The following is a 22539-nucleotide window of genomic DNA, read 5'->3' on the forward strand; positions in this document are numbered from 1 at the left end:
AAAGATTTATTTTTTATTTCTCTCCCCTTCCCTGCCCTCCCCCCCCCCCCCCCCCGCAGTTGTTTGCTCTCTGTGTCCATTCGCCGTGTGTTCTTCTGTGACCGCTTCTATTCTCATCAGTGGCACCGGGAATCTTTGTTTCTTTTTGTTGCCTCATCTTGTTGTGTCAGCTCTCTGTGTGTGCGGCATCATTCTTGGGCAGGCTGCACTTTATTTCGCGCTGGGCGACTTACCTTACAGGGATCACTCCTTGCTCGTGGGGCTCCCCTACATGGGGGACACCCCTGCGTGGCAGGGCACTCCTTGTGCGCATCAGCATTGCTCATGGGTGAGCTCCACACGGGTCAAGGAGGCCTGGGGTTTGAACCACAGACCTCCTATGTGGTAGGCAGATGCCCTATCCATTGGGCCAACTCCACTTCCCTATCCCACCTTTAACAGACAGGGATAGTTCAATCCCAGTCCCCAGGACGTGCTCTTGAGAGATAATGGCCAGGCGGCGCGTGAAGGCTCGAGAGCATTTGGGAGGCCAGCTGATAAGAAGGGCCCTCCTAGCCGTTGGCTCCCGCCAGCAGCCTCCCCGTTCTGGAACTGAGCAGCTGAGGACCCGGCGGAGCCCCTGCCACCCTGTCCTGGCTCTGGATTACCAGCATCATCGGGGTTCACCACCACTCTTCCCTGAGCCTCCCCCATCAGTGATTGTCCCCGTCCAGGTACTTAAAAATGAGCACAGCTACTCTCGATTTTCCGTGGCTGATAACCCACTTGTGGACTCTCCAAGCCCACTTCTGCTTCCAGACCAGCACCACCCCCTCCTCAGGCCCCCTACCCCACCTAAGGGTGTGGACTTAACCAGGAAGCCCGCTCATGGGCTCTCGGGCCTTGGGGCAAATGCAATTCAAAGAGAAAACCGAACCACTATCAGAGATGCGTGCTGTACTCGTGGGACGAAGGCGCAGGTCTGTCTCACGTGTGTTGCTGGACGCTGTTACTAGCGTGAGGAAACTGGGCTCTAAATTCAGCTGTCCTCATATGTTTCCAGCTCACTTCCCCCCCCAAGGGAGATGAGCCCCTCTCCCCAAAACAGACAACTACAAACTCCTGTACTGTCCATTTCTGCAGTGACGATGACCACTGCCGTCCACGGATGCTTGCCGCGTGACCAGGGCTGCACCAAGCACTTCCCCCATGGAGTCCCTTCATCCTTATACCCTGTTTGGAGGAGATCTTCTCACTCCCACCCCATGGCCCCCAGGAAGTGTGCTCTGAGAAGAGCATTTGCGCACAAGCCACGAATTTGGGCAGGGAATCCAGGAAACACCCGTAGGGCAGTGGGGAAGTGAGACGGGGATGGGGAGGCAGTGGAGAAAGGGGTGGTCTTGGCGCCATTCCTGCCAAGGACCCCGGAGCCCCGGCCCACTGGGGAGCTCTGGGAGACACTGCAGAGCGAGCTTCCCACGAGGGAGTGGGAGCTGGGGTGGCCATCCACCAACTCCCTGGGCTGCGAGAGTCCAAGGGCTGCTCCCGGGGGCAACGCCGCGTCCTCCTGCACCCCTGCCCAGCGGGTGTCACATCAGTGAGTCAGAGACTCCCAGCAAGCAGGGGTGAGTGCGAGGGGAAACGGGAGGGGCACCTTTTAACAGGCGAGGATGACGTAAAGCTCAATGAGGCAACTCATCCAATGTCAAGCAGCTAACGGCAGGTGGGGGGTTCCGACTCCAAAACCCAAGCCCCCCACAACCCTGCCATGGGGTCTCAGGCCTGGCGATTCTCCCAGGTGAGCCTGCCTCTGTGGGTCCCCAAGTAAGAGCCCCCCCCACCCCCCACTGCCCCAGTGGACAGGCACCACGTTCAACACAGCACCAAGGTCAAGATCCAGGTAGACAGCGAGAGTTTGACCTTGAAAGTCCTGTTCTCGCCGCTGACTTGAAGGAGAATTTTCTGAGCAAAAGATCCAGCTCACGAACGTTGGCAAAGATGTGCAGGAATTGGGACCCTCCTACGTCGTGGGTAAGAAGGTAAAATGGCACCACCACTGTGGAAAGCGGTGTGATGACTTCTCAATCAGTTATACAAAAAATTACCCAGTGCCAGCAGTTCCATTTCTAACAATCTACTCAGAGAATTGAGTACAGGTGACCAAACAAAAATCTGCACACACGAGCATAGCAGCACTGGTCACCAAGCTCACAGTTGGAAACAACCCAACTGTCCATCAACGGATAAATAGATAAACAAAATGTGCCGTATCCGTAGGTATGGCATGGAATGGAATATTATTCAAGAATAAAAGGGAATGAAGCTCCAGTGCACGCAGCAACATGGCTGAGCCCAGAAAATATTATGCTAAATGGAAAAGCCAAACACAAAAGGCCGCATATTTTATAATTCCATTTATATAAAATATCCAGGATTAGGTAAATCCGTAGAAACAGAAGCAGATTAGAGGTTGTCAGGGGCGGGGGGCGGGAGAAATGGGAGTGCCCGCTTAGTGGGGACAGGGTTTCCTCTGCGGTGGTGGAAGAGCCCCCGGCTAGCCCGAGGATGTTGTCGCACAATATAGTGGATGTACTAAACGCCACCGAAGTGTTCACTTTAAAACAGTTAACTTTTTTTTTTAAGATTTTTTTTCTCTCCTCCCAACCCCCCAGTTGTCTGCTCTCTGTGTCCGTTCGCTGTGTGTTCTTCTGTGTAAAATGGTTAACTTTTAAGCAATAAAAATAAAAATCCGGCTGTTGGGGAGAAGGGGTGACGAAACAGCCACTCCCACCCAGAAGGAGGCAAAAGCCATTCCAGGCAGGTGGACGCTCCTGCGCAACATTCCACAGCGACCTTTCCAGAACCGTGAGCCACGCTTCCTGAGGCCTAAAATGGACCTGCTGGGAGAAGCCCAAACCGACAGTAATAAAATCCTGAGGCCTGACAGCTGGGGGGAATCAAATGGTCCCTTCGGCTCACATGTGGATAATCGAGAGTTAACTCTTAATAAAATAATAAACCGCAGGAGCAGTGGGAATAGCGATTACTTCCTTAGCCGCCCGCCAGAGGCCATATTCATAAAATACTGACTCCCCTTTTCATTTCCCTCATTTTCCTGAACAAGATGTAATTGCAGCCGGGCTGTTCCCCAACTTCCAGGGGAAGGTAACTGTCAATCAGGATGAAGCGTGTCATCATTTAAGGAAACCCTAGCCTGGCAGGGAGCCCCTGTGGTCTGAAGGTGAGAGGTGGGCAGCCAGCGATGTACCATCGTCACTGGCCGAGCTGCTTTCTCCATGAAACCCAGGGACCCGCGTGGACAGGTGTCACCTTGAGTGACCAGCCATGTCACTCTGCCAGCTTGTCCACAGAGTGTCCCGACCGGACCAAGCAGAAAACCTTGGGTCCTTGGGGAGTCCCCAGAGCCGATGAAAAAAGACGGGAGGGGGCAGAGGCCCCATCCGAAAACAAAACAGAACCAAAAACCACCGGAAGGAGAGAGGCTTGCAGGAAACGAGGACGTGGGCTTAGAACTGATTGCAGTTGTCCTTTCCTGCTGCTGTAAAATCTAAAGTCGGGAGGTCTGGGCCAGTGGTACCTGGGTGTGTTGCTGCATTGCTGCATTTTTGTTTTCTCTCTGGAGGTTTTGTTGTTTCCTTTTCAAGCACGCTTCAGCGGGCCTGGGTATTAAAGTGGACATAGAATTTTCAGGTTGCCCTGGACAACAGGAAAGAAGAGAGGCCCTTGGAACCTATACCCAGCCAGGGCTTGAGGCTGCACTGCATGTCACGTCTCTTTGCCCCCCAGCACCCCCCACCCTCCCCCTTGTAAACCCAGGCTCTCTGCGCTGTGCCCCATCCGTACCTCTCCAACCAGGGGGCCAGGGGTCATTCTTCACACCCCAAAAGCCAAGCATCAGAGGAGCTCGGGGTTGGCAGAACCACCCCCACGTCCCCGGTGCCCCACTTTGTAGGTGGCACCCCCGCCCTAGGGGGACGGCTGCCCCCGCGGGGATTCTCCCTGGCCTCCTTCCTAGGTCCCTCTTGCACCCCGGGGCTTAAACTCTTTCCTTCTCAAGAGGAAGAGAGCGCAGTTCCGGAAGCGCCCTCTCCCGAGCCTGCGCCCGCACCCGCGCGCCCCGCTGCTGACCAGTTTTAAGGAAATGCCCCCTGAAAGCCTCCCAAGGCCGGGCGGGGGCTTCCGCCGACGGGGGACGGCAGCCTGGCTCGCCCTGGCCCCCGTTCACGTCCACCGGGCCCAGGAGAACGGGGGCTTCTGGAATTCCTGAGGACGCCCCCAGGGGAGGCAGGAGCCCACCCGCGCACCCCGCCGGCCGCCGGCCCCCTTGACGGAAGGCTTCCCCGCAGCGTCGTGTTCCAGGCTGTTCAGCAAACCTCCTCCTTTTATCCCTGTCCCTGCGGTTCTCGGGGAGAGCCCGTTAGGGTTCGTGTGGACGCGCCGTGGGACCCCCTTCCCAGCCCCCCGAAGGAGCCGTCTCTCTTTTCAGTGGAGGCACTGATCCATTGATCCACTGGTGGGGGGGCAGGTTCCAGACCCCTCGGGTGGCCCAGATTTGAGAACTTCTCCTTCCGGAAACTTGCCCTCCCTGACATGAGCTTCAAAGCCACGGCTTGAGGGGTCTCTAGGAGGCATGGATCCCCCCCAGGAGACCAATTTACCCCTAAAACAATAGGATAATCAGCTGGGCAGGGGTGGCTGCTCCCGTCAGCCTGCTGATCCTGCTTGCCAGTCTCCTCCATCCCCTGCCCTCCTCGCCAAAGCCCCCTCCCTGGCCCCTTCAAGGAACCCCTTCCCATGCCTGCTGCTCGCCTGGACCAGGGCATCAGCCCCAGGGGGGCAGGACAGCCCTCAACCCCCACCCCACCCCGGGCGCACCAGCCCTCCCTCTCCCTCTCCCCTTCTGCCCCTCCCTTCCCCCTCCTCCCTCGCCACCCTTCCCTGCTCTCCCCAGACCTGCTGTAACTGACATTTTCCATCTGACAGGTTCTGTTTTCCCTGCCTCCGGTTGCCAAGGAAACAAGCGGAGAGGACTGTAGCCAGGAGCCGTTAGCTGCCTTTTTGAGGCGCCTTGGACATAAACAGCCCTTTCCGTAATGGAAGCCCAGGACAGAGGCTTCAGATACAAGACAAAACAACGTGGAAGAGGAGCCCAAAGTGAGGGAAGGGACCCCCACCTGGGTAATAGGCGCGTGAAGGAGGGCCAGGAGATCCCAGAAGCCTCACACTCTGGCAAATGAGCGACCTTCCCCAAGGTCGGATTCTCTCTTGATGCGGCAAGAGGGGACCCCGAGCCCACCTGCCGCTGCCTCCCGGGGAACCGGAAGCCTCGGCAGCACCCCTCAGCCCGTGGACGTCGGCCTGGCTCGAGCTGTAGGCGGCTGTTGGGGTGAAGCGCCCTCCCTGCTGAAAAGCTGCTCTCCCGGGAGGGAGGGAGGGGCCTCCGGTTTGGGGACCACCAGGGTCTACCTTGGGAGAAAGGTTTCTCGAGGAGCCTTGGCTCCCCGGGCAAATGGGAGAGGAGGTGTCGGCGTTTCCGAGAAAACGGCCAAAGCGGAAGGCGTGGCAGGGAGGGCGCCCTCTTCTTGCAAATGCCTGCTCGGCCTGGGTGGCCGGGAGACGCCCACCGTCCTCCGCGGCTCTTCTCGAAGCTGCCCGTGCCCCCGCCCCTGCTGGGCATGCACGCGTGTGTGTATACGTGTGCATGCGTGGGCACGTGTGTGCCAAAACACACGAGGGCAGGTCTGAGCAGAAAGGAAGCAGGCAGCGTGTTTTGAGCAACCCCCTCTTTATTTCCCTGCGGCACCTTCTCCCTCAGCCCTGCCCCCCCAGCCCCCAGCCAACGAGCGCTCGCTTGTTTCCCTCTCTCTGCTGCTCACGCTCCACCACCCTAGACTCCCCGCCCTGCCCACCTGACGCTTCGAGGTGCGTCAACCCCCGAGCATCAAAGCACACCGTGACAGAGCGTTCATGGCGACACGTGTGTGCGTGGCTTTGAACACGGAGCTGTGTTTGCAGACTTGAAAGGCCCCCGACAGGCCTGTACTTTCATCTCCTCCTGCGCCTTCCACCTGGATCTCCCACTCGTCCCTCAAACTCAGCAGGCTCAGGACTGAACGCCCGTCTCTTCCCCAAATTGGCTCCTCCCCCCAGAGTCCCTAACGCAAAGTCCCAAAGTGCCCATGTTTCTCTCTCCGGAGGCACACGGGGTCCGTCAGCTCGTCCACGAGCCATGGATGCCACCTCCCACGTCCCCTCTCCACCCTCTGCCACCCCGTGTCTCCCCACCTGCCGAGGCCCAGGTGTGATGATTAGGCGCATGTGTCAACCCCGCCAGGTAACTGCCCAGCTGTGTGGTCAAGCAAGCAAGAGCTAAGTGTAATACAAGGACATTTATGGACTTTAGTCCCCAGTGACTTTCCTGCGTAGATGGCTGGTCACAGCCCCATCAACCAGGGAGATCGCGGTCAGCGATGAGTGACGCTTTATCCAGTCAGTTGAATCCCTTAAAAGGGGAAGTGGCTCCTGCTTTGAGAGCCTTCCCAGCTCTTCTTTGGACAGCCAGGGTCTCCTGGAAACTCATCAAGGACCTTCCTCAGAGCCCCTGGTCGCAGCCTGCCTGCGGAACCCGAGCTTGGGCATCCCCACAGTCACGTGAGAGACTCATAAAATCACATGTGGGAAGCGGACTTGGCCCAGTGGTTAGGGCGTCCGTCTACCACATGGGAGGTCCGCGGTTCAAACCCCGGGCCTCCTTGACCTGTGTGGAGCTGGTCCATGAGCAGTGCTGATGCGCGCAAGGAGTGCCCTGCCACGCAGGGGTGTCCTCCGTGTAGGGGAGCCCCACGTGCAGGGAGTGTGCCCCGTAAGGAGAGCCGCCCAGCGCGAAAGAAAGTGCAGCCTGCCCAGGAATGGCGCCGCCCACACGGAGAGCTGACACAACAGGATGACGCAACAAAAAGAAACACAGATTCCCGTGCCGCTGACAGCAACAGTAGTGGACAAAGAAGAACACACAGCAAATGGACACAGAGAACAGACAACTAGGGTGGGGGTGGGGAAAGGGGAGAGAAATAAAATAAATAAATAAATCTTTTTTTAAAAATTGCATGCTATTGGCAGATCCCTCCTGTTAATTGTCTCCCTAGAGAACCCTGACCAACACACCAGGCTCCCAACATTTCCCCTGAGCTACTGCAATCACCCCTCGTGGGTCCTCGTCCCCACCACCCCACACGCTTTCCTCATCTGCAGCCTGCTGCCTGCAAAGTGATTTTCTGAACCCAAACCCATCTACACTGAGACAGCCTCAGTGGTTTTACGAGAGGCGAGAGGCCTCACCAGCTGCCCCTGACTTAGCTCCCAAGCCCCTTCCCGTCTGCATGCTCTGAGCGCAGTGTCCCGGCTCTTTCACTGGTCTAGCTGCTCAACCGGGAGGGCCCTTCCTTCTTGGCCCTGCTCCCGCCTGGTTCAAATCTCACCTCTCTGCAGGGCCTGCCCCCCTCCCCCCCGGCTGAATCGGCAGCCCCTTCTGTCGCACGCCTCGCCTCTTGCCCCTGCAGGTCTGTGGACTTGGGGGGGGGGAGGGACTGAGACCCTGCCTTGCACCCCAGCACCTGGCACAGTCTGTTGCTTACAACACGTGCTCGGTAAATGTTACCTCTTTGTCCTCATGGAGGCCCTGGGAGGAGGTGGCAGCAGATCTTCTTTGAACCAAGAGGGCTCTTGGTGGCATCCAGCCGACGTCCCCTAGGCAACACCTGAGGCAGGTGTACCTGGCATGCACGACCCAGCTCTACCTGGAGGGGAATGAACCACATGGGAGAGGAAGGACCTATTTTAAACAGGTTCATTTGAAAATCTTCATCACAAAATGTTGGAAAAAGGGATTCAAAGTGGATTTAACACCTTGAATGATAAGAAAGAGGGGAGGAAGTGGATGTGGCTCAACTGATAGAGCATCCGCCTACCATATGAAGGGTCCAGGGTTCAAACCCAGGGCCGCCTGGCCCGTGTGGAGCTGGCCCACGTGTAGGGCTGCTGCATGCAAGGAGTGGTGTCCCCAGGTAGGGGAGTCCCACGCACAAGGAGTGCACCCCACAAGGAGAGCCACCCCACGTGGAAAAAGAGCAGCCTGCCCAGGAGAGGCGCCGCACACACAGAGAGCTGACGCAGCAAGATGACGCAACAAAAAAGAGACACAGTTTCCCAGTGCCACCAGATAATGCATGTGGACACAGAATGCACAGCAAATGGACACAAAGCAGACAGGAGGGGGAGAAGGGGAGAGAAAGAAATAAAATAAATCTTAAAAAAAAAAAGGGGGGGGGAGCCAGAGGTGGGGCAGTCACAGTCCTGGCTAGATGGGGGCAGTATCCCCAGAGCAGTGAGCCGGAGGGCTGGGTGGGGGAGGAGTGGGTGAGGGCGGAGAAGTGGGAGGGGCTTCCCCCAGGGAGGCAGAGCAGGGAGGGCCCTGATTGCTAGGGATTGGGGCGGGGAGCCAGGGAGGTGCTACATGCAGAGCAGTCTTTTAGAAAATGTAATCTGGTCAAATCCAAGGAGACCAAAAGCAGGCAACAAGGAGAGTGAGACAGGTGAGATGCAGGTGAGAAGGGGAAGGGACACAGCTAAGGAGGAAATGGTCATGTTAGGACAGAGGATCACCTGGCAATTTCGCTTTTTTTCTTATGCTAATTTTACAATTACAAATTTTTAAAAAATTAAAGTGCAAGGCAATTTCAACAAGACGCGCATCAACTGCAGAAGTACCAGCCTGGGGAGGGAGGCAGCGCGGACACGGAGGCTGGACACAGCGCGGAGTTTCACGAAGGAGGGACCACCAAGATGGGGTGATGGGGTGGCGGCGGGAGGGCAGAGGGGCCTGGGTCCCCCCACTTGGCGGTGGTGTGGACAGTTGACCAAGTCCTCTCCGGCCGGCTGTCAGCTCCTGCCACTTTAGCTCCAGGATCCTGGTCCGTGCACCAAGCGGTGGGCCACGGCCAACGACGCCGGCAGGCCCGGTGGTGCTGGGCAGCGGGTGAAGGGATTTCAAATCGGTGGCGTGGGCGTAACCAGGTGGTTTTGCTCCTGGGGAGACGCCTGCCCGTGTGGGTGCAACTGGGAACTCGACGTTCCCTGCAAGCCTCCCTGAGCCCCCTTATCGCTCCAACGCTGTTGCAGCTCTGATGGGACATCTCAGGGCGAGGGCTGCCCCCCGCGTGCATGGGTCCTGGGGTCCGGGATTGCCCTGTGGGTCCCCCGGGGCACCAGGCAGCCAGCGCAGGGAAGCAGCAGCTCTGGGCTGACAAAAGCAGAGGATCCAAGGAGCCTCCTCTCTGGGGGATTGCAGCCCGAGGCATCTCCGGCTCTCCCCTGGGAAGCAAAAGGAGCCGACTTGCTGGGAATGACAAGTTCATCCCGGGAGACCAGGGTTTGTACTGGAGTCGGGTTCCAGGAGCCCCCGGGAACGGGGCTGGCGATGCACCTCATTTGCATGTCCTTTTTAATTTACCAGAGTGCTTCCCCACCCTTCATTCCCTCTTGCGCTCTCGCCAACCCTGTGAGTTGCGCAGGGAAGACGCGGGTTTACCTTCCTTCGTGTGCACAGTGCTTGCCGACCTGCTGCACGGCTCGTCAAAGGATAGGTGGGGAAACTGAGGTCCGGAAACGTGAGACCAAGGGCCAGGGCCAGGGTCAGAGCAGACTCTGAGAGTGTGGCTTGTAACTTCTACGTCAGAGCTCTTCCTGGAGACACCCTGAACGAGGCGGGGGAAGGTGACGGCCGCGACAGCCCACGCGGGTCCCTGTCTCCCAGGCAGACCCCCAGGGACGAGGCAGTGAGAGGGGGCTTGGGAGCCAGACGAGCAGGGTGTGGGGTGCCAAGCTCCCCAGAGCAGTGGGACCTCCAGCACAAGGGGGCTGAATGGTGGCCCCCAAAAGACACATGCCCCATCCTGGTCCCCAGAACCTGTGACTGGAACCCGATATGGAGAAAGGGCCCTGGCAGATGTAACGATGGCAGGATCGTCCTCGATTACCCGGGTGAGCCCTCAATCCGACGACACGTGTCCTTACGAGAGTGAGACAGGAGGAGATTCCACGGAGAGGAGGCGGCGGCAGGGCCCCCAGCACGGCAGGGGTCGGCGGCTGGCCGAGGAGCCCTGCGGCCAGGAGCAGCTGGAGGAGGTGGGGGCCTTCCGGAAAGCCGGAGCGAGTGCAGCGCTGCTGATTGGAGGCCTGTGGCCTCCAGAACGGGGAGAAGATCATTTCTGTTGCTTTAAGCCCCCCGTTTGGGCTAACCTGAAACGGGGTAAAATGCGCAGGCTGCTGCGTTCACCCTCCTTCCCAAGACAGGCGAAGCGGCCAGCCTCGGAGCCCCATGGGGGGCAAGCTCAGGGAAGGGGGGCAGGACAAGGGCCGAACGTCCCCTCCCCACACCACCCTCTTCATTCCCTACTTAAGAAATCACTTTCCACCGATTTGCGTCAATTAAGTAAAACACACAAGAAACTTCTGCTTCAGTTTAAGAGTCTACTTCCACAGGAAAAGAATATAGAGAGTGGAGTGGGAGAGAGGCAGGTGCAAGCTCTAGGGGTGTCCCCCTTTTCTCTGGCCGCTCTGCCCTTTAGCACAGCTCTGCTGAGGCCGTGTTTGAGGCTGGGGTTGTTGAGAGAACCCTTGGGAGCCCCCCTGGTTCTCAGGCCCCCCCATTTTACGTCCAGACCCCAGTCGCTCGGGGTCCCACTTGACTCATCTGCAGAATCACTCGTTTTAGCAGCTACTTCCCAGGGCTGCTGTGCAGGATAAACGCAACGGATCGCGTGTGCAGTGCACAGGCCGGGTGCCTCCGACGCGTCCAACCCTCCGTGGATAATGAAGACAAGACGGCGCGGCTGGTGATGAGGAAACACGCGCGACAAGTGGGCAGGCTCCCAGGAGGCCTGGGGACGCGGCAGGAGGGTGGCCACTCTTTGCCTGTCCATGTAGGGCAGCCTCGGCCTGAGCGGGATGACACCCAGGAGGGCCAGGGCCCCAGGGACAGGCCCGTGGCCCTGCGGGAGGCAGTTCTACTTGGCTCCCAAAGGAGCCCCCACCCCAAGGGCGCGCCACCCACCTGCCCTCTGCTTCTCTTTCCTTTTCCGGCTCAAGAGCATGGCCTTTGCCGCCCCCATCCCCACGGGCTGGAACCAAACCGATTGCTCTTGTGACAGTAACCGAGCAAGTGTCCCTGCGCATTCTCGTTCACACAGCAGGGTCCTCGGCGTTGCTAAAAATACAAACCCGTGACGCATGCCACCTTAGAGGAAGGAGAGCACGGCGTGGCCTTTCTGCTTTCTGGAATGGGGCCCGCCCCACACTGCCAGCTCGGGGTGTCGGCCGCGCTGGGGAGCGTGGGGTGAGCCCTGGGCTGGCACCTGCTGCAGAAGAGCAGAGGAGAAAGGGGTCCGGGCGGCCGCAGGGCTGCAGGGCCTCTAGGCTCTTCTCCAAGCGCAAGAAGAGCTCCAGTTCAGGGCTGTTCCTGCTACTTCCTGGGGCCCTGCAGGACCCGCCCTCACCCCTCCCCCTCTGAAGCCCCCAGGGGTCCTCACATCCAGGGGCTGAGCCCTGGAGCCCCTGGACATCCCCCAGGCTCTGCCAGGCTGGTCTCACTGGCTCAGGGACAGCCCCGGGGGCCCAGAGGCCATCTGGAGATGCAGGGAAACTTCCTTGAGAGCCTCAAGCTCGGGCGCCCTCTGCTCACTGGTCCAGATGGGCAGGGCAGACGCCCTCCTGGGGTGTTCAGGATTCAGGGCCTGGACTCCCAGCACCACTCACCGTCACTGCCATGCTTGCTGTGTTCGCGCTTCCGAATTCCGAGTGGGCCTTTCTCAGCCAGGCCCTGCTCTGCCTCCCGAGAGGAGGGACCCGCACTCCTCTATCCTCACCCGTCGGGGGTCCCTGCCCCCTCCTTCCTGGGTGCCTCTGAGCCAAGCCTAGATGGTTAAAAAGCAAACACTGTGAGTCACCATCCCTCAGAAGCAGCAGCGGGTGAAAGAAAAGAGAATTTCCCTGGCAGCCAGGCCCCCGGGTGAATCACGGTTCTTTTCCGATTACTTGCTCTGCCCCGGGAGAGCTGCTGGGCATCTCCCACTGCCTGCCGAGGAGGCGAAGGAGGCTGGAGGTGAATCTGCGCCCAGAAATAAGACGCTGTCCAATCCCTCGCAGGCTCCGGGGAGCTCTGGCCTGCTCCAGCTGGAGCCGAGGACCTGGTCCCCCACCTGCAGGGACCGCCACCCTCTTTCTCCCTGGGGTGTCCCCCTCCCCCAAACTCACAGGCTTCCTGCAAATCCTACCCAGCTGTGGTGAGTGAGGCGCGATATGGATACGGTGGGGTGGAGGTGGGGTACGGTGGAGCTGGCACCCGGGCTGTGGGTCTCTGGGGGCCTTTTCACCAGCTGTGTCGGGAGCCCGGTGTGTGGAAGGCCCAGCAGCAGCAGAACGTAGCGAGGGCAGCGACGTCAAGGAAGGACATGCCAAGTCCTGGGAGACATTGGCTGCAAAACAAGCCCAGAGAGGCTGCCAAGCTGGGCCTTCCTCTGGCTCGTTTCCGTTCCGGAAGAATCTGGGTGTTGCCGGAAGCCTCAAGTCCTGCAGGTCGGGCGGCCCAGGGCCCTGCCAGCAGCCGGGGCCCCAGCAGCAATGTGGTGGGTGGGGGGCAACGAGGGCCCCTCCGGAGGGGCTGGGCTTCTGGGCCCCGAGTGGGAGCCCGCTCGCGGGGAGGGAGCAGACCCGGTGAGGCTGCAGGTGTGGACCACCATTCCCCGTGGCTGGCTCCAGGAGGCCGCCCGCTAATGGTGAGGGTCCCAAGGGCTCTGGGGCAGCCGAGGGCCGGCCAAGTGCGAGGCAGGTCCCCTGGGCAAGTCCGCGCTCTGTCCCATCGTGCCCTCCCTGACCCAAGCGAGTGCCAAGGACCTGCCCGGGTGAAGACCTGGGCCAGGGTTGCTGAGCACCTGCTTCCGATCCTTCGTGCCCCTCCATGGGCGGAGAGACCCCCGGGAGAAGCTGCTGGCCTGCTCTCCCCTAAGCCCTCTGCAGCCAGGGCAGTGGAACCAGGCCACCAGTCCCCGGAAGGCAGGCCCCCAAGCGGGCCCAGGGGGTCAGTCTGCATCTGATCTCCTCCCCAGGAGGCCCCAGGGACAGGCTGCCCAGGTCACCCCCAGAGGACAGGCTGCCCAGGCTACCCCAGAGGACAGGCTGCTCAGGCCACCCCCCCCAGACGACAGGCTGCTCAGGCCACCCCCAGGACCCAGGTCTCTGCCCTGCACACTTCAGATGGGCAGAGCCGCAGACACGCAGCAAGGATGGCGACCGGTGGCTGCCGTGCCAGCGAGCACCCCATTGCCCTGGGATGTCCACAGCCCAGAGGCACCTGCTGGGCCGCCTTCACCCAGTGGTGTGGGTCACCCGCCTTGCCCTGTCCTGAGTCTCTCTGGGGGAGGCCAGCCACCATGCAGTGAGGACACACAGGGAGCCCTGCAGGGAGGGCCTTGGAGAGACCGAAGCCCCTTGCCAACAGCCAGCACGACCTGCCACCCACGCAGCTGTCCCAGAAGCAGATTTCCAGCCCCGTTTGAGCCGGCAGCTGGAGGTAGCCCTGGCCCGCAGCCCCACTGCAGTTTCATGAGAGGCCCCAGCCCAGGACCACCTGGCTGAGCTGCTCCCGGATTCATGACCCACAGATACTCTGAGACAATAAATGTTCATTACTATTTCAATCCCCTAAATTTGGGAGTAATTTGTCACACAGCTATAGCTAGCTAATACAAGCATTTTTCCAGGGAGATATTCCTTGAGCTTTGGCCTGTCCCTAACCCTTGGAAATAATGGGCTGCATCTCCCTGCTTGGTAATTCATCTAATTATATGTCCCCCCTTCGCTGCATCGGCCTTGTCCTTTCCATCTAACTCTCCTCTTTGGTCTTATCTCTCTGCTCATGTATTTGGAGCCATTTAGATCTGTTTTTAAAAGGATGAGGTTGTTTTAGGATGCTTCTAAAACCTGCACGTCTGGAGCGGCCTCTTAATTACACGTAGCAGATGGGGTGGACAGAGAGGGATGGCAGCACAGATTATCAGAAGGAGCAAATAATCCAAAAAGTACTTTGTTCAATTCTTTTTTTTTTTAAGATTTATTTTTTATTTATTGTTCTCCCCTTCCCTCCCCCTGCCCCATTGTCTGCTCTCTGTGTCCATTTGCTGTGTGTGTTCTTCTGTGTCTACTTGCATACTTGTCAGCGAACCCGGGAATCTATGTCTCTTTTTGTTGCGTTATCTTGCTGTGTCAACTCTCCATGTGTGCTGTGCCACTTGGGAGCAGGCTGCACTTTTTTTGTGTGGTGCGGCTCTCCTTACGGGGCACACTCCTTGAATATGGGGCTCCCCTACACGGGGGGCACCCCTGTGTGGCACGGCACTCCTTGCACACATCAGCACTGCACATGGGCCAGCTCATCACATGGGTCAGGAGGCCCTGGGTTTGAACCCTGGACCTCCCATGTGGTAGGCAGATGCTCTATCAGTTGAGCCAAATCTGCTTCCCTGGTTGAAAACGCAAAGCTGGAGGGGTGGGGGGAGCTGCACCCTGAGCAGATTCTCCAGCCGTCCACGCCCGCCTTATAGACCTGCAGCTGGCCCAGCACCTCTGAGCGGGACCCAGGCCAGGAGGAGCGCCCTGCGACACCATGCACAGACGAGCTCTGCCAAGCGCCCTCACGTCGCCACCCTACCTCAGTCTTATACAACGCTTAGTGCTCTCCCACCTCCTTGGTGGGGAAACCGAGGCTCAGAAAGGTTGAGCCACTCACCCAAGGAGGTGGAAGAGCCGGGACAGAACCCGTCTCCAGAGTCTGGCCAACCCCCCCCCCCCCCGCCCTCGGCTGGAGAGTTTCAGAGCCAGGAGCTGGGTTCTAGTGGGCACCTGGCACAGAACTGCCCACAGAACTTGTCGCTGGTCAGTGACGACCCGCTGACCCCTCAGATGTCAGGGCCACGGTAGCCCACGAGAACATGCTCCTGGCGAGGCCGCGTCCGTCTTACTCCAGAGTCTGCGAGAGCCAGGTCCACTCGGGCGCCGTCCAGGACCCCGTGGGCCATTTGGAAACGCATTTGGCAGAAGAGCGGCTTCTGCCCCTGCGTGGAGGAGGACTCAGTGCCCACCCCCCCACCCCCGACACAGACGGTGCCGGGAGCTGGGAGGGAAGCCACAGAGCCCCGCCCCACTGCGGCCGAAGGCCTGCGGCAGATGGCCAGGGCAGAGTTAGGGCCGCTTTGCCCTCAGCCCAGCAGCGGCAGAAGGGAGGCCACCAAGGAAAGAAGCCCCGGCTGCCCTGCTGGAGGAGAGGCCGCGGGGACGCGGCGTCCAGCGGAGATGCCCGGGCCAGCCAGCCTGCCACCCGCCAGGCTGTGGGCAAAGCCGTCCTGGACGGCCAGCCCCGGCCAGGCCCTGGCTGACAGCGCGGCTCCGGGGGGCAGTGCCCACTGACCTGCGGGAAGCCAGCGAGCATGAGCGTTGGCTTAAGCCGCTGGATTTTGACGCGGTTTATTCCCGGTAGACTCCCCAGCCCCCGCCCCACCGGGAGCTGCTGGAAGCCAAGACTCTACTTTATTTAAACGTGTCTTCCCATCCCCGGACCAGCAGGCCGTGGAGAAGACACTCAATAAAAGGCGCTGCAAGAACACGTGCACACGCACACGCACCTGCACACAAGCAGGCGCTTCTCCCGCATCATTTACCTTCAAGTGAATCACAGATTCATGAGTTTCCCCACCGCCGCGGAGGTGTCCATGCCGGGAGGTGGTGGGGTGAAGCGCTCTCAAATCCCACGGCCTGCACTGGCAGGGGGGCTCGCAGGGCCCTGGAGGGTTGGCGAGGTCCTGGGCCTTCTGTGGGGACCCCCTCTTCCCAAACACCTGAGATGCCCGTGTAACCCCCCGAGCTGGGGTGAGAGCTCTTAGGTGTGGCCGGAGGTGCTGGGCAACTCCCTTTACTGTGGACCCTGAAAACAGCAGCCTCCCCTCCTCCAGCCTCAAAGGGGCTCACCTGTCTCCATACACCTGTCTCCCCACAACCCCTCCTGGTGCTTTTAGGAGCATCTCGAGCCTAAGGGCTCCAAGGCCAGGTTTTGTCTCCAAAGCAGCCCGTACCCCAAGCTGCCAGGCAGAGGCGTCAGGTTAGCAGGGAGCTGCACCTGGCTCTGGGGCTCGCCCGGGGCTCTGTCTCTGCCTGCAGCCCGTCTGTCCCTGCACCTGGGGACTGGTCACCAGCAGCCTCCCTCCTGCCCTGGGGACACCTGGCCTGGAGTCATTCCCCTTCTTAGTGCCAAGGGTCCAACCCGATCCAGTGAGAAAGGCTCAGAAACCACTGAGCTTAATAAGAGTTGCCCACGGGCACGTCACAGGCTGGTTTAGGTGTGCAAATTGTTACAAGCTTTATGAAGGCAACTTGGCAATATATATATGTATAAATTTTAAGCAGTCCTATCTGTTGGCATAGCCCCTTTCCAAATATACCCTCATGTACGCAATGTTTAAGAATATTTATTGCAGTATTATTTGTGATAGCAAAATTGTGAAAAACCAACACATATGCTCAACTATGAGGCAAATCTAAATGAAAAGGCACAAAAGAAAAGTTTTTTTGGCCAATTAGAATACACACCTTTTAGGGTCAGAATAAAACACTCAAATATTCCCAATATTTAATGTATTTATTTATTTACATATGTAAGACATGTTATATGCAATAATAACTTAGAAATATTTCTTCTTTTCTGCCTGCCTATTTTGCAATGCAATCCTTGCCCCTCTTCTCCCAGGCCACAGGTGCCTGTGCGCTTTGTCTGCGGACAGTGTTGTGTTGTGGCTTGGTTTCTCCTTCCAACTGGAAGGGCATATTTCTATTTTCCGTGGGGTAGTGATGGTGGATTGAATCATGCAACCCAAAAACAGACAGGTTCTTGATCTTAACCCACCTCTAGCAGACAGGGCCTTTGGACGATGTTATTATTCCTTCAAGTGTGTCCAGATTGAATCCAGGTGTGACTGGAGGACTTGCAAGGAGAGGAAATTCGGAGGCATTCAGAGAAACCAGCGACCCACAGGAGAAGGCACTTGGCCCCACAGCGAGGCCAGCCGGCACCGAGGAGCTGCCACGTGGGAGAAAGCACGGCCGTGCCAATGTCTAGATTTTGGACTCCTAGCCTCCCACCTGTGAGCCAATAAGTGCTTGTTTAAGCCTCCCCAGTGAGTAGAATTTGTCATAGCAGCCTTGGCAAACTGAGACAGATGCCAATCATTGTATCGCATTTCCAAGTGATACTGAAAGTCCTATTTACAATAGCTTTGGTTGACGTTGAAAAGATCAAACAAAAAATAAGTTATGTTCTCTGAGGAATAATTTTTTAATCTTGCCTTCTATTAAAGCATATACAGTAAAACAAGAAAAGAAAACAAAAACTAACCCTATACACGATAAATGTCTGTCAATAAGGCTATTACCTTAATTATGGTATGTCTATATGATGGAATACTATGTAACATTTAAAAACAATGAGATTTTAAACATAGAAAGAATCTGCGATATATTTCTGAATGAAAAGAGCAAATTGTAGAACAACATATACAGTATGATCCCATTTAAAAATATATATATATTAGTATTTGCGTTAAATGATCTAGATTAAAATATCATAGTATTAACACTTCTTATCAATACTTTTAACAAATTAGTGTGTACTTCTTTTATAATAAGAAAAAATGAAGATTAAAAGTTTAAAAATTTAAAAAAATTATCGTGACAATCCCCTAATCACCAACGATAAAAAGCTCATAATATTTTAATAATAAATTCCATAATGCTTAATACTTGTGGCTAAATTTTTTAAATTCAGCTGTGGGCACAATGTCTACTTCAGAAACATACCAGAAATCAAGTGGGTCTCCAAAATCAGAAGTAGAACCTCTCTGGAAATATAATCTCAAAGGGTACATTGAAGGCCCTGGTATCCTAACTGCCCATTCTTAGAACACAAATGTTTCCATTAGAAGCTTCTAGACTAGCTCCTGCAAGCCTCAGGATTAGAAGCTCCTGCAAGGGGCTCCTGGGACTACAACTAAATCTACAGCTGCTTTCTCTTTTCATGAGCCGCCAGGCCCACCGAGAATCCCTGTGATGCAGTCAGGATGTACCAGGACTGTGCAGTAGTACTAAACAACCCCAAAAATACAACAATTTACACCACAAAGGTTTAGGGACAACCTGGCTAAGAAGGCCAGAAAGCTGAGAAAGGCTGGGCACCATTCTTTTTCATGAGAAGGAATCAGAGAGCCATCAAGGCAACAGAGTTCAAGCAGGATACGTCCCCAGAGAGAAGGGAACCCGCTTCGAGGTAAACACGACATTCTACATCACTCTCTCTCCTGAGCGTTTGTCACCTCCTAAGAGGCTTGGGCAGAGAGACTAAGCTTGGCAAGAAACAACCTGCAAGAAACAGAGAAACTCAGCAGGGTTTCAGTATCCCACAGGCTATTTGGGAAGCCAGACTTTGAGACATCAAGATCCCAAACAGCAAAGAAGACATGCAGAGATGTAAATTGGGCATCTGGTCCACCTTTGTCCTCAAGGCATTCGATGGCTGGAATGCAGCTAAGAGATAGAAGAGGAGAGAAAGAATGAGCAGATGTGATACTTGACAAGAAGATGGCCAAGAAATTTTCAAAACAGGCAAAAGTCATTAAGACACAGATTCAAGAATCACCAAGAACCCTGGGCATGATAAGTATAAACACAGACCCTTCCTACCACATCATAATAAACCTGCTGAAAACCAAAGCCCGCCCAAAGACAAGGGGAAAATATCAAAAGCAGTCAGAGAAAAAATGCATTACCTTCAAAGGAGCTACAGTTAAGCTAACTGACTTTTCAACAGAAACATGGACTGGTATGACAGTTTTAAAATACTGAAAGAAAATAATTACCAACCAAGAATTCTATAAGAAATAAAAAAGTGTCCTTCAAAACAAAAATGTGAATAGACCCAATAGAAAAGCATGCATTTGTCCATCCAGAGAAATGTTCAAGAATGTTCATAATGATGTGAAATACTACTAATACAAAAAAACTGGAAACAATCCAAATATCCATTGGCAATAGACTAGATAATAAATTGTGGTATATTTATAAAATAGAATACTATAGCTATGAGAGTGGATGGATTACACCTCCACGCAGTAACATGGCTGAGTCTCTCAAATATGACATTGACGAAGATGTCAGAACCTAAAGAGAACATGCTATATGATTCCATCAACGTACAGTTCAAAAACCCTAATCAAAAACTGCATTTCAAATGTGGTGTTAGAAGTCAGGACAGGGCTCATCTTTGGGGTGGTAGAGCTGAGAGAAGGCTGAGGGTTTCTGGGGCTCCGGCCAATGCTGTTTCTTGATCTGGGTGCTAGCTACAAAGGTATAAGCATTTTGTGAAAACTCACTCAGTTTTGCATTTATAATGTATGTAAATTTCTGTGTGCTATTCCATTTGTATGTCAGACTTCCACAAAGTTTACATATAAATTGGAAGCTAAAATAAAAGTTTTACAAGACAAATCCTTGAGTAAAAGCAAATATTCAGTGCTAAACACACAATAGGGGCTGAATGGTTTTTTTCTTAATCACAGGAAAACTTCAGATATAAGATTACAGATTCTCTAAGTAATGCCTCTTACATCTTTATGTAATTTGCCTAACATTTTTTATTACAGAAATTTTTTTATTACAGAAGTATTATAAAATCAAAAGAAAAAGAAAAAAATGAGGAAAAAAGTTATAAGAAATTTAGAAAATACAGAAAAGTACAAAGATTCAATTAAAATGCTCGTAACTTTATTAATGTTCAATTTTTATTTCTTGTAGTCTTTTACACACTTTTACTTTGATATTGTGGAACTTTGCAGTTTTGCTTTATTCATTTAGCAACAGGTAATAAACACTTTTCCCTGTTATAATAAAAGAAAAAAAAGTGAGAATGAAATAAAGATGTGTCTAGATTACTACCTTCCCCCCAAAAAAGAGAAAGAAGTCATTATCAATAGATTCCCACTAAAATATATGTAAAGAGGAGTTCTTTGAACAAAAGGATATAGTCCCAGATGGAAGCACCAAAATTCAGGCAATAAGGAAAAACACTGGAAAAGGTAAGCATTTTGGCAAATCTAAACAAATTTTTTATCTGCCACAAAACATGGGGTTGAAATATATAAAGAATTAAATCACAAGGAAACATTAGCATAAAAGGCAGTAGGGAGTAATAGTGTAAAAGCATCCTAAAGTTCTGACGTTGTCTGGGTAGTGGTTAAAGTATTACTTTTAGTCTTCAATAAATCAGGGATGCATGTTGCAACATCTAGTAGGATAACCACTAAAAGAATAGTAAAAGACAGTAAAACAAACTAATGGTGAGAAAATGAAAATAATAGCATTTATTTGATTCATTCAAAAGAAGTCAACAAAGAAAAGTAAAAACTAGAATAGGAGACACCAATACAAAACCAAATAAATTAATTAGATTAAATGTAAATGGAATAAATACTTGAAATAAAAGACAAAGATTATCAGAATTTTTGTTTCCTGTTGTTTTGAAATCCAATTATCTGCTTCTTTTAAGATCCCAGAAAGGTTGAAGGAAAAAGATATAAACAACACAGGTTTATCTCTGGCTCATTTAAAGTATATGGGGGCCAAATGACTTCTAGGACAGAACTCAGCCTTGCTGCTCCATAGCGCTGGTGAATCTCAAGCAGGCAAATCAGTGCTTCCTTCAGGATGCGGCAAGCATCACTTCAGCTCACATTTCATTGCCAAAGCACATCACAGGGCCTCACCTACCTCAAGGGGGAGGCAATTGCAACACTCCCTGTGTCAAAAGGAGGAGAATTTCCACACCTACCTCCGTGGTGCACCACACAAGAATTCCAGCCCCTGTACAGTCTCTCACATCAGCTATCATTCACTGCAACCAGTAGTGTAATCGGGCACTTGATATAAGAACATGACTTCGAGGCACACATTCTTATTCCCATTTTACAGACAAGGTAACTGAGCTCTGTGAGGTGTCATGCAAAAGCTCACATAGCTCGTGAGTAGAAAAACAGAAGTGAAAATCCAACTTTGCCTGACTCTAGAGCCTGAGTTCTTCCACCACACTCCAAGAAATGTCCACAGGCCCCCGGACTAATGGTCAATGTGGTTGGCTGAATAATAGTTCCCAAAAGATATCCATTTCCTAATCCTTATAACCTGTGAATGTGACCTTACATGACAAAAAGGACTTTGCAGGTATGATTAAGTTAAGGATCTTGGGAAGGGGAAATTTTCATGGATTCTCCAGGTGGGCCCTAGATGTAAGTTACAAGTATCCAATAAGAGGGAGGGAGATTTGACCAAGATAGAGAAGAAAGCAATGTGACCACGGATGCGGAGTCCTGCAGCCACGAGCCAAGGTCTGTGGGCAGCCTCGAAAAGTGGAAGAGCCCAAGGAAAGTTTCCCATCTGGAGCCTCTAGCAGGAGTCAGCCCGGCCAAGACCTTGAATTGGTGAAACTGATTTTAGACTTCTGACTTCCAGAAGCTGTAAGGGAATAAACATGTCCTGCTCGAATTGGAAGGGACTGCAATCCCATAGGCCCAAGGTGAGGCATTTGCCCCTGTTTGCACAATTCATTAGAAGCAGAACTGGGACTTGAACCCACGTAGCCTGACTCCCAGATCTGTGTTCCTTTGCCAGAAATCTTGGGCCAAAGTCCTTTAAGTGCTTAAGTCACCAACAGTCCAGGGAGGAGAGCTAACACAGAAAGTGTGGAGCTGGGCTCCAAGTCGGGGTGATCTTTTGCCCTTGTCACCCATGATTCTTGCTTCCAAAAGGGAGGAAGGAACCACAGCCAGCCCAGCTGGGCAGGGCACCCTTGGGGTACAGCGTAACACAGCGAGCTGCAGCAGGACACAGCATGCCAACGCTGACATCTCTGGCCTCTTCCAGGGCTCTCCAGGTGGCTGGATGTTTTGCTGCTTTCTTCTTATGAAAGCTGGAGAAAGACATGTGTCAGTAAAAGCCTTCTACCACCGAGAGAAACATACCTGGGCTGTGGGCAGGTGCTGGCTGCCTGCAAGACCAGTGAAGCTCCCTTCTCAGGACCGCACTCGATTTGTCGGCTCAGCCAGTTCCCGGGTAAAATAAGTCAAGAGCCAGAGGGAGCCGGGTGCCCCAGGAAGTGGAACTTGTGGAAAGACGTTCTGAATTCGCGACCACTGGACCTTTCATCACGGCTCCCACTAGAACGTCTGGTCCACGTTACACCTGTGGGTAAGGAAGGAGAGGCAGGGGTTGAATTTGCTCAGGTGGGAGGAGCCTTGGACTGGGAGTTTGGCCGGTTCAGCTTCCGGGGACTGAATCCCACGCCCCGAAGCACGTGGTCAAGTGGTAGTCTGCGTTCCTGCGGGGGCGACCCAATGC

At 54.4% G+C, this 22539-nt stretch overlaps 1 long non-coding RNA gene across 6 annotated transcripts; it reads right to left on the reverse strand.

The window, feature by feature from the left end:
- Window positions 1-2385: 2385 nt before the first annotated feature.
- Window positions 2386-12513, reverse strand: LOC131275100 (uncharacterized). Of its 6 annotated transcripts, none has more exons than XR_011646960.1 (7): window positions 12330-12513; window positions 11812-11969; window positions 11111-11263; window positions 9587-10889; window positions 8767-9369; window positions 7658-7796; window positions 2386-3696 (listed from the first exon to the last, which is right to left on the reverse strand). It is a non-coding gene; the product is annotated as an uncharacterized lncRNA (long non-coding RNA). The 6 variants fall into 6 exon arrangements; XR_011646959.1 differs by having other exon boundaries at window positions 9587-9752; window positions 10072-11263; XR_011646958.1 differs by having other exon boundaries at window positions 2386-2879; window positions 3578-3696; window positions 9587-11263.
- Between the last annotated feature and the right edge of the window lie 10026 nt (window positions 12514-22539).

This window comes from Dasypus novemcinctus, chromosome 21 (assembly GCF_030445035.2).
Source record: "Dasypus novemcinctus isolate mDasNov1 chromosome 21, mDasNov1.1.hap2, whole genome shotgun sequence".
In the NCBI taxonomy this organism is placed as follows: Eukaryota; Metazoa; Chordata; class Mammalia; order Cingulata; family Dasypodidae; genus Dasypus; species Dasypus novemcinctus.